Source organism: Podarcis pityusensis (genome assembly GCF_964106645.2).
Source record: "Podarcis pityusensis genome assembly, chromosome: 2".
In the NCBI taxonomy this organism is placed as follows: Eukaryota; Metazoa; Chordata; class Lepidosauria; order Squamata; family Lacertidae; genus Podarcis; species Podarcis pityusensis.
The window spans coordinates 126100099-126114737 of record NC_138029.1 but is presented as its reverse complement, the minus strand read 5'-3'; the positions used below and the strand labels follow the sequence as shown (position 1 = coordinate 126114737).

The following is a 14639-nucleotide window of genomic DNA, read 5'->3' as shown; positions in this document are numbered from 1 at the left end:
AGATTTCAAGAGGGCAGACCTGGTGGGCAGAGCAACCCCCTGGCCAGGTCAGCTGCATGAGAGCTCCAGGGAGGGCAGAAGAGAAAAGTCAGGAGCGCCATTTCTGAAGGGATCTTCCTTTCTTCTTCCCTTTCTCCTCCTTTGTCTCCTGTCTCCGCTTTCCTCTCTTCTCTTCCTGCGGCCTTTTCACTCTCTGAGGAGGGGGAGACCATCAGATTCAGAGAAACAAGGGTTGTCCTGGGGGTTGGGACTCCCCCACCCAAATGTCCAGAATCCTCCTGTGTCTCCTTCTCCTCCTTCTCCCTTCTCTTTCATTTCCTCCCTTGCCTGGGTTTTCTTCTCTTCTTTACCTGGACTACCTTACAGGGACCTTTAGGAAGTTCTCCAGAGTAACTGTGGGACCACTGAGTTCCTTTATCCTAAGAAGTTGTCTTCCTTTTTATTCCTGTTCTGTTCTTCTTGCTATACAGTTACCTGCTTAAGCACAAATTGAGCTAGCAAGAGGGTCGTCTTGTCCATCTCGAAAGTTTTTATTCGTAATCCAAAAATAAAATAAAATGGTTGGAATTCCAAAAAAAATTGCAAACCGGGACACGCACTTTCGGGTTTGAAGTGTTTGTAATCCAAAACATATGCAAACCAGACTGTTTGCAAACCAAGGTACCACTTGTTTTACAAGTAAGGTCTGTCAAATTCTAGATACAGGTAGGTAGCCGTGTTGGGCTGCCATAGTTGAAACAAAATTTAAAAAATGCTTCCAGTAGCACACAAACGCTCATACCAATAACAAACTCAGTTGGTTTCTAAGGAGCCACTGGAAGGAATTTTTTTATTGTTTGTCAACTTGTCAATCCTACAAACTGAAACAAGGTAAATTGGTGGGATTATAGTTTATAGGAATCCTGGAATTTTGAGCTTTCTTGTCTACATCATCGGACTGGTGCCCCCAAAAACCAAAGCCCATCTTATCTTTATTAGCCTTTAATGGGCCAGTAGATACTTTGTTAGCTCTGCTTCTAAAGATGAATATTTTTGATATTAACAATCACATAGGACATCAATAACACTTCTGTTTTGTTTATTCCAGTTAGGACAGAGTCTGATACACCAGTCTGACATCAGCTGTATTGAAAAAGAAAATCGCTGAGACATGTCCTGGACAAATTGAGAGGTCTGTACTTCCACTTTTCTGTGAGACTGTATCTTTGTGTGTTTCCTTTCAGCGTGTAGGAACATAGAAAGAGCCCTTCCAGATCTGTAGGATATTAAGGAATTGTGGTATTCTGCTCATAATTCACTGACTACTTGAGTCCAGTATCATTTCTCCAAACTGGCCTCTCCACAGAGTTCACACAAACAGCAGCATTCAGAGCATAGGAAAGCAAAGCACGAAGAAGAGCTATAAATCCACATGACATTCCAGACTTCAAGTGGAATGGCTTAGTCCTGGCCAATTACATCTGAATGGTTGCAAATAAGCACAGAGTCCATAAACAGGCACCAGAGCCCTTGTTTATCCAAACAAAGTCTACGTCTATAAGCAATCCATTCAACCACTGTGAGTGTTCTCAGATTGTCAATTCATCTGAAGGCAGCCCTATTTAGGGAAGTTTTTGATGTTTGATGTTGTTGTTGTTATTATTATTATTATTATTATTATTGTTTTTAAAGATTTTTAACATAAACTTTCCAAACAAGACATCCATCTTATCATCTCTTACACATCTTGGCTACTTTCAGCCAGTAACTTCCATCATTCCCTTCTAATGATTTCATCCTCTCTTCTGTTGACAATTTGTCTCTTTACTACTGTTTATATAATCAAAATCTTAACATCCTATCTTTTAACTCTTATTAACAATATTCCTTATCTCCATTTTTCACAAGACTTCTTGTTATCCTACAAGCGTATTCAATTGAACACCATTGCCCTTCAAATAATTCACAAATTTACTCCAGTCCTTCAGGAATTTTTGGTCCCGCTGTTCTCGGATTCTCCCGGTCATCCTAGCTAATTCTGTGTACTCCATCAATTGACTGAAACAAAAATAACATTTTTGGTAGCATATTCATTTTTAGATTAAGATTAAGATTAAGATTAAGATTAAGATAAATTTATTGTCATTGTCCGTATATACACAGTATACACAACAACGAAAATCAAACACCCACCCAAAGACCGGGTTCACATACACATTTGCACGTATCTCCAACACTCTCATCCTATTCAGACATAATCTATAAAAACATATCATACTCCAGAATGTAACATAACCTATTAAAAGCATAACATAACCTAAAAACCTGTCTCATTCCTTCCTACTCCCTACTTGCTATTTCTTGCAACTGGCCCTGAGATCATTATTTAGTGCAATCAGAGCTCTTGGATAGAAACTATTCAGAAGGCGTGTGGTTCGTGTTTTCATTGTCCTATATCTTCTGCCCGAAGGCAACAGTTCAAAGAAGTTGTGAGCAGGATGGGTGGGATCTCTCAGGATATTGTGTGACTTCTTCAAGGTGCGAGACGTGAAGATCTCATCCAGGGTTGGTAGTTGGAGCCCAATAACATTCTGGGCAATTTTAATTAATATTTGCAGTCCATGAGAGGTCCTCAGAGATGTAAATGCCCAGGTATTTAAAACTACCAACCCTCTCCACCAATATCCTTCCCCAAAGTGGATTTATAACCAATATCCTTCCCCAAAGTGACAATTTCATCCTTCCCCACACTTCCAAATCTCTCTTAATCTTATTCCATACCTGGTTGTGGTTTTCTTGATAGAAATTTATATTTTGGGGGGTTAACAATATTCTTAGGTATTTCACTTTCTTTACCACCCCTGTTTCTGTTTATTATTGCAACTGATCCACTATCTTTTTGTCCATATTTTTAACAAACTTTTTATTTTTATTTACTTTAAAGCCTGCTACTTGTCTAAACTGTTCAGTTTTTTCTAGTACTTCCTTCGGACTTGTTATTGGTTCAGTTGTTATTAGCAAGTCATCCATAAAGGCTTTTACTTTATATTCTTTCCTTCTGACTGGTATTCCTTTAATTCCTTCTGCTAACCTTATATTATTCAGGAGAACTTCCAGAACCGATATGAATAACAATGGTGATAGTGGACACCCTTGTCTTGTCCCTTTTGTAATTTCAATATTTTCTGTTAATACATTATTTTCAATAATTTTTGCCTTTTGACTTGAAATATCGCTTTTAAACTTCTCATAAACAATTGACCCATTTCCATCCTTTCTAAGTTTTTAATCTTAAATTCCCTAGAATTTAAGGCCTTTTCAGCATCCACAAATATTATGGCTGCCTGCTTTTCATTCCTGGCCGTCAAGTATTCAATAATATTCACAATATTCCTTATATTGTCCTTCATCTGGCGGCCAGGAAGAAAACCTTAATATTTGCAAATAGTTTATAATCACTGTTCAACAAAGAAATCGGCCTGTAGTTTTTAACCTGTCATAAGTGCGGGTCTGGTTTGGGTATCAGTGTAATATATGCTTCTTTCAAAGTCTCTGGTGTTTCTCCTTTTTTCAAAATATTGTTCATTACTTCCTCCAATGGTGCCAGTAGGGTCTAGCTGAAATTTTTATCATCATCTTTTATTTATTTATTTATTTATTTATTTATTAATTACTTATTTACCCCACCCATCTGGCTGGGCTTCCTCAGGCACTCTGGGCGGCTTCCAACAAAATATTAAAATACGGTAATGCATCAAACATTAAAAGCTTCTCCAAACAGGGCTGCCTTCAGATGTCTTCTAAAAGTCTGGTAGTTGTTTTTCTCTTTGACATCTTGTGGGAGGGTGTTTGTCAGGATGGGTGCCACTACCGAGAAGGGCCTCTGCCTGGTTCCCTGTAACTTGGCTTCTCGCAGTGAGGCAACCGCCAGAAGGCCCTTGGTGCTGGACCTCAGTGTCCGGGTAGAACGATGGGGGTGGAGATGCTCCTTCAGATATACTGGACTGAGGCTGTTTAGGGCTTTAAAGGTTACTTTGAATTGTGCTCGGAAACGTACTGGGAGCTAATGTAGGTCTTTCAAGACCAATGTTATGTGGTCTTGGCGGCCACTCCCAGTCACCAGTCTAGCTGCCGCATTCTGGATTAGTTGTAGTTTCTGGGTCACCTTCAAAGGTAGCCCCACATAGAGTGCATTGCAGTACTCCAAGCGAGAGATAACCAGAGCATGCACCACTCTGGCGAAGCAGTCCGAGGGGAAGATAGGGTCTCAGCCTGCATACCAGATGGAGCTGGTAAACAGCAGAAATAGTACCTCGGGTTAAAAACTTTGCTTCAGAAGAAGAAGAAGAAGAGTTTGGATTTGATATCCCGCCTTTCACTCCCTTTAAGGAGTCTCAAAGCGGCTAACATTCTCCTTTCCCTTCCTCCCCCACAACAAACACTCTGTGAGGTGAGTGGGGCTGAGAGTGTGTGACTAGCCCAAGGTCACCCAGCAGCTGCATGTGGAGGAGCGGAGACGCGAACCCGCTTACCCAGATTACGTGACTACCGCTCTTAACCACTACACCACACTGGCTCTCTCTTCAGGATAAGAACAGAAATCTCGCAGCAGCAGAGGGAGGCCCCATTAGCTAAAGTGGTATCTCACGTTAAGAACAGTGTCAGGTTAAGAACGGACCTCAAGAACGAATTAAGTTCTTAACCCGAGGTACCACTGTATATTGTTTCTCCAACGGGTGTTTTACTCTCCACACATCAATCAAATTGCAGCTTTCTACAATAGAGAAGAAAGTTTTGGGTAGTTTACCTTCTTTCTATTCTATTCCCATTTCTCATTCTATCAATTTCCAATGAAATTACCCCATTCAGGTCCCCCATAATTATTTTTTGATCCACAAAGATTTGTCTCGTTTCATATTTATTTTTTATATACAGCACCACCCCTCTTTTTACTCCTGTCTGAAGAAATAAATTCACTTCCTAATTTCTTTTTTACCAAAATTCTTCTGTTTTCTTGCAACATGAGTCTCTCAAAAACAAATAATATCGTAAGTTCTTTTTAATAGAATCTTTTCAACTTTATTTCTTTTAGTTTTGTTATTCAAACCATTAACACTCCATGTCATAAGTGTTCATGCTGTTTTGTTTTTGCTACTATTTGTGAACTAGAGTCTTTTAAACTTATCCTTCCTCCTCCTCTTCTTCTTCTTCTAATTTATTATCTTCTACTTCTACTTATTATTCTTGGTCTATGGTATCTGTTCCTCCTCCTGCTGCTGCTCCTTCTTCCTCTTTATCCAGTTACCTGTACCTCTGGAAGAATTTTTTTACTTCATCTTTTTCTGTTTAACTTTTCCTTGTAGTAGAATGAGACTCCTTCCAGATACTCCCATTTAAAATCAATATTGGTTTTTCTCAGCACTTGTATCAGAGGTTTATATCCATCACGTCATTTCAGCTGACAAAGTGGAATTTCCTTAAATATGATTATCATTGCTCTATAGATATAGAGCTTCTTTTCTCTTATTTTTTTAGCAAAATTAAATTTCTCATCTAATTTTCTTTAAATATCATCAAACAATCTCCTGGAAGCTTTTTTTCCTTTTTTGATTTAACTTTTATCCTAAATGCATTCAATGCTGTATTGGCAAATTCATCTTTTCCAATTCCTAGCCATTGTGCAATTTCAATAATTAATTCTTCTAAAATATTCTGTCCTGCTGTTTCTGGGAGAGATCTGATTCTCAAATTTATCTCTCTTTGCTTCAATTCCTGCACCACAATTGCATCCCACAATTCCTCCTGTTCCTTATTAAGCTCTGACACTGCACTTTTATTTTTCTCATCCTCCTTTTTTAAATTCCTTACTTTTCATTACATAGGTTTCAATCTTTCCTCTAAATTTTGTGTTCTCTTGCTCACATCTTTTATCTGGGCTTTCATCTCATTCACAGATAAATATAATTTTTTTTGTCCATCTGCTCCCATCTACTTTCCATATTTGTCTCACTTTGTTTAATATCTTTAATATCTTTCTTCAGTTCTGCAAACATTTTTGCAACATCTCCTTTCCCTTCCATTTCTTGCTTTGACCCTCTCCGGGTCTTTCCTGATGTTGCCCCTCCCCTCCCTTTTTCTGTGATGATGTCATTCTTAAACTGTTATTTCCTCTTTCACCACTAGGTGGCCCTTTTGCCTCCAACCAGTTCTATATCAAATGTATATAGCTGAGAGGGGGACAAAGGGTAAATGCTGCAATAATCCAATAATTATTTGTACAAAAACAAAGAGAAAGCAGGAGAAAACGTCTTCCACCACTTCCACAGATTTTTCGCACTTTCCACTCTGTCCCCGTCCCAAGAAAAAGAAGAAATCAAAACCAACAAAACAAAACAAATTCTTCCGCCTCTTGGTGGCTTAATCCAACTTCCACTGCATTATATTCCAGGAGAAAGGAAAAGAGGAAGGTATTCACTACAATTATAATGTCTTAACAATGAAAAAGGTGAAGTTAAAAGAGAGAGAGAAAATGAATCCATCATGCTCATGAATCCATCATCCACCTCCCTTTCAGTAAACCAAACCTTCAGAACTAAAAAAGTATATTATTTTTATTCGCTGTAGGAGATTAGAATCTCACTCCGTTTTGCAGGTAATTCATGCAATGTAAATCAATCACAGTCGGGGCTGGCCTTTTTTAACCCTTCTGTCTTCCGAATCTTTCTCAATTAGAATTTCCCAACATTTTGCCAGATTCAGGTTTCTTTTTTTTCAAAAATCAGCCACTGTGCTGGATAGACTCAAGGCTTCAATCCTCCGAGTAGTTAATGGCATCCCGCGCTGGCGTCTTGATCTCGCTGCACTTTCCGCTCTCCAAGGGGAGCGTTTTTGGCACCGGAGAGACGTCCTTATGGTGCTGGTGGCCTCAAAATAATCCTTTTGAGGGTTTGGGGGGGCTGTGGCGCCCTTGCAGACTCCCCCTTTGTTTCGCAAAGAGCTGAACTCTCCCCTAAGGGCTGAGTCCCATCTCTTCTCGGCTCTGTGGACCAACTGGAAGTCGATCTTTGATGTTTTAGCATGTCTTTAATATTCTGTTGGAAAACCCAGCCTTATGGATGGGGTTTGAATAATGATATATTAATTAATTAAGGTGAAACATATCTTTATTCCTCTAATTTATCAGTATCAGTCTTTTGGCCACATTTAGGAAATGCATAATCCATTTTTGTAATCCAATTGACAGCTTACATGCAATTGGTATATTATCCAAAGGATATTTTCCTCTGAAAGTCTTCCCATTAGAATACAGCTTTTTCAGTGTCACACATATTTGCTTAACCACCCACCCCAAAGGAGAAAGGAAAGTGAGAGAGTCCTGGACAGATAATTTCCACTAGGGTAGTTCTATATCACAAGACGGGCATGAGATCAGGTGGTCCATTCCCTGGCCATACTTCCTCAGGGAGACATAGAGAAGAGAGGAGAGAATCTAGGAGATGCTTTTAAATAAAAAAGACGGTGGTGTTAATTAGGCTCACTTTGTGTTAAGTTCCTTTTCCCTCTTCCGTCAAACCCTAAAATGGTTTTCTTTCCCCCAAAGGAGAAGGCGATCCAAATTCTGAGGAGTCACCTTCAATTTCATTGAGAATAATGAAGACAAAGTTAAAATGTGCATAATGTTCTTCTGTCTGTGTGCACACTGAGTTTACAATAATGAACTCAACAGAAGATAAACCATCTAAAGCTATGCAGAACTGGAGCAAAACTCATAGGAAACATCAACAAATGCCCAAGGGAGAGAAACCATTTAAATGTGTTGAGTGTGGAAAGAGCTTCAGTCAAAGTGGGAACCTTAGAACACATCAGCGAATTCACACGGGAAAGAAACCGTTTAAATGTATGGAATGTAGAAAGAGCTTTGGTCGTAGGGACGCCCTTACAATACATCAGCGAACTCACACAGGGCAGAAACCATTCAAATGTATCGAATGTGGAAAGAACTTCAGTCAAAGTGCAAACCTTAGTACACATCAGCAAACTCACACAGGGGAGAAACCATTTAAATGTATGGAATGTGGGAAGAGCTTCAGTCAAAGTGGATACCTCATAACACATCAGCAAACTCACACAGAGGAGAAACCATTTAAATGTATGGAATGTGGGAAGAGCTTCAGTCAAAGTGGATACCTCAGAACACATCAGAAAACTCACACAGGGGAGAAACCATTTAAATGTATGGAGTGTGGAAAGAGCTTCAGTCAAAGTGTACTCAGACTGCACCAAAGAACTCACACAGGGGAGAACCCATATAACTGTAAAGAGTGTGGAAAGAGCTTCAGTCAAAGTGGAAATTATAAAAGCCACCAAAGAACACACACAGGGGAGAAACCATTTAAATGTATGGAGTGTGGAAAGAGTTTTCGTCATAGTCCAACCTTTAGAATACATCAGCGAACTCACACAGGGGAGAAACCATATAAATGTATGGAGTGTGGAAAGAGCTTCACTTCAACCAAAAACCTTAGACTGCACCAAAGAACTCACACAGGGGAGAACCCATATAACTGTATAGATTGTGGAAAGAGCTTCAGTCAAAGTGGAAATTATAAAAGCCACCAAAGAATACACACAGGGGAGAAACCATTTAAATGTATGGAGTGTGGAAGGAGCTTCCGTATTGGTGGAATCCTTAGAAGCCATCTACAGACTCACACAAAGGAGAAACCATTTAAATGTATGGAATGTGGAAAAAGCTTCAGTCAAAGTGGAAACCTTAAGAGACATCAGCGAACTCACACCAGAAAATAACCATTTAATTGTAAGGAGTGTGGAAAGAGACTCGGTCAAAGCGGACATTTTAAAGACACCAGAGAACATTCAGAGCAGGGGGAAAAGCATTTAAATGTGAGGATTGTGCGTGCAAAGAGCTTTACTGATAGTGAGAAATCATTTAAATATATGGAATATGGAAAGAGCTTCAGTCAGTGTGGAAGGAGCTTCAGTTGGAGTGCAGATCTTAATATACATCAGCCGTTAGATGCATAGAGTACATGCGAAGTTCTGGTGTCTGCATGTAAATTTGTACCCATGTATTCAAGTAATGAAAGTGATGTCTCACAATAGCAAAGGCAATATCATATGTCATGAACTGTTTGCAGAGAGCGTGGACCTGCAATGCTGGTGGTCAATGTTGATGCTCTTTGAGTCGGCTGAAGTTCAGTCTTTGGTAGAGACAGTTGGAAATGTTGGTGTTTCGGGATTGCTAATAGAGCATTGTTTAAATTACTGGTTGAAAGTTGTGATGCTTTGGAAGCAGGGTTCATTATATTAGTAGTATACGAATAACCGTATAACACCTGTTGTTGTAATTATACTAAATGAGCATATAAGATGCAGAGTGAGGCCATCTTCTTATGTGCATAAACCCCTTCTGTAGTTTTTATAACAGATACACTAATTGTGTTACAACCCTTCCTCTTACTTGGTTTTCTGAAGGGCACAATGTTCAGATAAAGCATTATTTCCAGTGGCAGCATGAATAGAGGAATGAAGAAAGCAGGGTACCTGGGGTTTCCAGAGGGGGTGTGAAAGAAACTCCCTCCCCCGCTCCTCTAGATGAATAAAAGCAACCCTGGGGGAAGAGAAGGTGGTGGAGAGAGAGAAACGTGGCCTTTGGTGGGTGATTCTGTTTGGGGTGCTCTCAATAACTTCTCCAGAGGGGCTGTGGGGCATCTTTGCTCCTCTCTCCTTCCCAAGGGTCTGTGGCTCCTCCAAGTCCTCCTAGAGAAGGATCCATTAATACGGCTTGGAGGGAAAGAGTGTTCTAGATCAGCTGCTGCAGTTTCTCTTTGTGGGGGCTGGATCTGCCTTCTGGATCTGCCCCCACGTTTTGCAACCTCTCAAGTCGAGAATGAACTGGTGTTTCTGTTGTAAAATTAGTTAACCCATTTAGCATTTGATAGAATTTGTATAACTTAACAGTGAATGAAACATATGTACCTTTGTTATACCTTCATCTTACTTTCTCTGATGGAAGCTATGTCTCAGTGCTCTGATAATTTCTAGGCTACGTGGATTTCTCAACCCCGACTTCCACCTGCTTATCTTTCGAACAACTGTTTAAAAGTTTAGAAATAGAATTTTTATGTGACCGACTCTTCTTCCCTTGAGTCTTCCTCCCAGGCGTTGGGAGCCATTGGAATGGTAAGCTAAGGACTTTCTAAAGGTCTGGTTGTCAGAGAGATGGACAATAAATGAGTGAAATGTAAATCCTAAGACAGCAAGACACCAGGATACCCAAAATAATGAACAGAAGAACAGTTTTAGCTCCCTGACCTGTGACTTTCCCTTACATGTATAACTTCTGTGAGCTAATGCCTGTACCTTTCTCAAAAAACCCCCTCAAATTTGTGCTAAAATGAACCTCGGGTTTTGTGTCGCTGGAGGTATTGCAATATCTCTCAATAAACTGGGTCCTTTCCGGACGTTGAATTTTCCTATCTCTTGACTGTGTTTTTCTTTGAGGTGTTATTCCTTGAGGGGTGGTTTGGAAGGAAATTCTTACCCCGTATCTTAAAGCCTGGAATAAACTATTTCAAAAGGAATAAGGGAGTGTCAGATTTGCCTCACTTCCTTTCCATCCTGTGAAAGGCCTTGTCTGAAGTGGTTCCTGGTTCCTGGAATTTCCTTTCACAAGGAGCCCAAAACTCTTCCTCTCACAGGCAAACTCCTGCTTTCCCCACCTCTGCTCTTAGAACTGCCCTATCGTGAAACCCAAGGTGATGTAGATACATGGAGATTCCAGGTTCCTGAAGTTTTCCTTACAAAGTATTGACCTTTAGTAGGTCTGGAGGTTGTGATGAGGGACAGAAAGTTCCTACAGTACTTACTTTCATCTTACTTTCTCTGATGGAAGCTATGTCTCAGTGCTCTAATAATTTCTAGGCTACGTGGACTTCTCTTTTTTTTTTAATGATATTTATTAAGAATTTTAAAATTACAGAAAAAACAAAGAGAAAAAGAAGGAAAAAACAAAGGAAAAAGAAACAGCAATCAAACAATACAAATTGATAAAAATCAAAATCAAAAAACAACAACAAAACACATAACACATCACAGTCAAAAAGCAAAAATAAACCACAAAATTTTAAAAACAAATCCAATATTCCCAAATCCTTAACTGTCATTACCTTATTTCATCGACCTCCTCACTCCTCCCTTTTTTGTATTCTAGTTATTAATTATCACAGCAAATCCTTTCCATTTTTCATAATGTTCTGTCATTAAATTACCTTAATCTATTTTAACCTTATCTTACTATAAAAGACCCTAAAACTTAAAACATAGATCTTATTTATACCAGTTTCTCATAACCATAGCATATTCTTACATAGTTCTTTTAACATTTCTGCTAAAGCCAAATAATTTCGTTCCAACATTTTTCTAACATTCATCAATTTTACAAAACAATCCTAATAAAGTTTTTTAAAACTTTCTTCCAATCTTCATCCAACGTCTCTTCCTCCTGGTCCCGGGTTTTGTCGGTCCTTTCTATCCCATCCATCTGGTTCATTAACCTGGTAATCTTATGTCCGAGGCCCTTAAGTCTCTTCCATGTCCCTTCCGCAGATCTTCTTCATGTTTATACCTGTACTTTACTTTGTCTCCTGCTCCTTTCACTCGTGGAAACTCCAACTTGACAGTATTTTTGTCCCTTCTCAACAGATCAGCCCCTTTTCCATAGTCCACACTAAACTCCATGTGGTATTTAAAAACATGTTTCAAGGTCCCTCCAGAGTTAAAGACCCCCACAACCCCAAACATCTCACAGCCCATTGCCAGACTTGAAAAGTCAAAACATCCCTGCATAGGGGGGCTATCCAACCCCCCATTTCCAATGCAAACAAAACTCTATCTCTCAAAATCTGGCTTTTTCCAAGTTCATTTGTCAGATCCAACAACTCATGTTCCTGCTGGGCCACAGCTCCCTCCATCTCTGCCACCCGAGGTCCAGCAACAACCTCCTCCCTCATCTGATCTGTCAGAGCACACTCCTGAGTTGGTTCCTGGGTGGGTTCTATATAGATACCCACTACCTGTCCAAAATTTCTGATCGCAACAGTCATCAAGTCCGTCTTCTCATGTAACTGTTCCAATAAGGCACTTGTTTTGCAGAAAGCACGCACCAAAGCTTCTGAGTACATTGTTATGCAAGGTCAGAAGTCTGTTCCCACGATCTTAATCTATTGCAGCTGCGAAGCTCCCCGGTTCAAGTTTAGTAACAGTTTCACAGGCTCCCTCTAGGGGAAGAACTTCTATTTGTATCCATCTCTCTTTTTTTTAAAAGCAGATCTAACAACAAAGTTTCCTTTTTCAGATATTTTGTCACTATTTGTTCCTTTAAAATGCGAAGAACAATGGAATCACTATGTTTCTCTTCTTTTAACTGTCTGTCAAAGACGTTTGTCTATAGTCAATGAACTTCCCAAAAACGTCAATCCTGACACCCCGCTTCCAGGATCAAGACAGTGGAAAATTACTTTTCTTTACACTCTCTTCTGCAGATTTAAACAGTCCGGAAAAATTCCCCCCTCTTCTCCTGCTTCCGAAGGGGGTTCAACAATTTAAGATGGTGAAAGTTAATCCTTTACAAACGATTTTCTGAACTCTAGTTTGCCATGTCTTTGCTTTAATCTATCTACAAGAAACGGAAGGCTGACTTCCTGTTTAGACCTTCCCATTTCAGTGCCAAATTAAGAAGAATTTCTTCATCCAATTTTCCGTTCTACTCACAAGTCGTTGTTTAAAGTCCAATTGTCCAAATTTAACCTACTCACGGGTAGTTGTTTTTGTAGCCAAATTGTCCCAGGAAAAAGTGCGGCTTCGCTCCACGGAAGAAGCAGTTGACTCTCAGCACCGCGCCACTTGCCCCTATTCGCTCCGGAGCCCGTAACTGGGTTCCTTTACGAGTTGGGGGGCGCGAAAGGTGCACGCCAAGTCCCATGGTCACAGGCTTCATCCGCCTGCGATTTTTTGAAGGGTCCCCACTTCGCCGTAGCGGAACAGACCCATTTTCCGTGGAGCCAGTCCCTCCGGATCAGAGGGAATCCGCCATTACCGATGGCGCCACCCCGTGGACTTCTCAACCCCGACTTCCACCCGCTTATCTTTCAAACTATTGTTTAAAACATTACATTTAGAAATAGAAAATTTATGTAACTGACTCTTCTTCCCTTGAGTCTTCTTCCCATTCGTTGGGAGCCATTGGAATGGTAAGCTAAGGACTTTCTAAAGGTCTGGTTGTCAGGTTGATGGACAATAAATGAATGAAATGTAAATCCTAAGACAGCAAGACACCAGGATACCCAAAATAATGGACAGAAGAACCATTTTAGCTCCCTGACAGACCTTCACTTACATGTATAACTTCTATGAGCTGATGCCTGTACCTTTCTCAAAAAATCCCTCTCAAAGTTGTACTAAAATGAACCTCTGGTTTTGAGTCGCTGGAGGTATTGCAATAGCATTTCTCTCAATAAACTGGGTCCCTTCTGGACGTTGAATTTTCCTATCTCTGGACTGTGTTTTTCTTTGAGGTGTTATTCCTTCCCCTGGCCATGGGCCATTGAGGGGTAGTTTGGAAGGAAATTCTTACCCCGTATCTTAAAGCCTGGAATAAACTATTTCAAAAGGAATAAGGGAGTGTCAGATTTCCCTCACTCTCTTTCCATCCTAGGAAAGGCCTTGTCTGAAGTGGTTCCTGGTTCCTGGAATTTCCTTTCACAAGGAGCCCAAAACTCTTCCTCTCACAGGCAAACTCCTGCTTTCCCCACCTCTGCTCTTAGAACTGCCATATCGTGAAACCCAAGGTGATGTAGATACATGGAGATTCCAGGTTCCTGAAGTTTTCCTTACAAAGTATTGACCTTTAGTAGGTCTGGTGGTTGTGATCAGGGTCAGAAATTTCCTACAGCTGACCTGTACTGGTTGTTCTCAGGCAGAAGTGTGACGGAAGGCAGAGCCGGACCAGAGTCTGGTCATTCAGTCCCCCAGAAATTCCACCAGAGGGATGGAACCTCTCTCTGATTGGACAACAGCACTTTTGGAGGGAAAATAAAAGGAGCCATTTCTGAGGGAGAGAGTTAGATAGTGTTTGATATGAGAGAAGATGAAGAGGGATTGTTTTGAGGTGGGAGTTGGGGAGGAGGATAGGATTTGCCAGAGGGAGAACTGGTTCTGGTTTGAGTTGAACACCCTCCCTGAGAGAGGAAAGACCCTCCCAGCCTGGAAAGGGAGACCCGGTTGGGGGTCTGGGGGAGGTCGACAAACAGAGGTGACCTGGGAGGGCTGACTCTTGAGGCAGGAGAAGCAGATCCTGGGGGGATTCAGGCTCCCCTGGGTCCCCTTCCAGTCCGGAAGGGACAGTTCTTCTAGGGAGAGAAGACCCCCCCCAAGCCAGTCACAAGGGGGGAGGGGGACCCCTGGGTCTGTTACGCCATTTTGGAATTACCTCAGCAGTGGGGTTGCTTAGAGGGGGAGCTGGGGAAAAGTGCCCCTCGCTCAGGAACCAGGGTATTGATCGGGGAAGTAAGATGTGCTGTATTTAACTGAGCCACCTGTCATAACTAAGTAACAGAAAATGAAGTATAACAACTTTTTTT

At 40.7% G+C, this 14639-nt stretch overlaps 1 protein-coding gene across 3 annotated transcripts in view; it reads left to right on the top strand.

The window, feature by feature from the left end:
• Positions 1-14639, top strand: part of LOC308469735 (uncharacterized protein) — a gene marked incomplete at its 3' end in the record, with an annotated part of 109947 nt that overhangs the window by 28732 nt on the left and 66576 nt on the right. For 2 of the 3 annotated variants that reach the window (XR_013982140.1, XR_013982141.1), the window contains one exon: positions 7580-7985. The exons of the other annotated variant lie outside the window; for it this stretch is intronic. Of the gene's footprint in view, positions 1-7579; positions 7986-14639 lie in introns of those variants that run through there. 3 annotated transcript variants of the gene reach the window in all.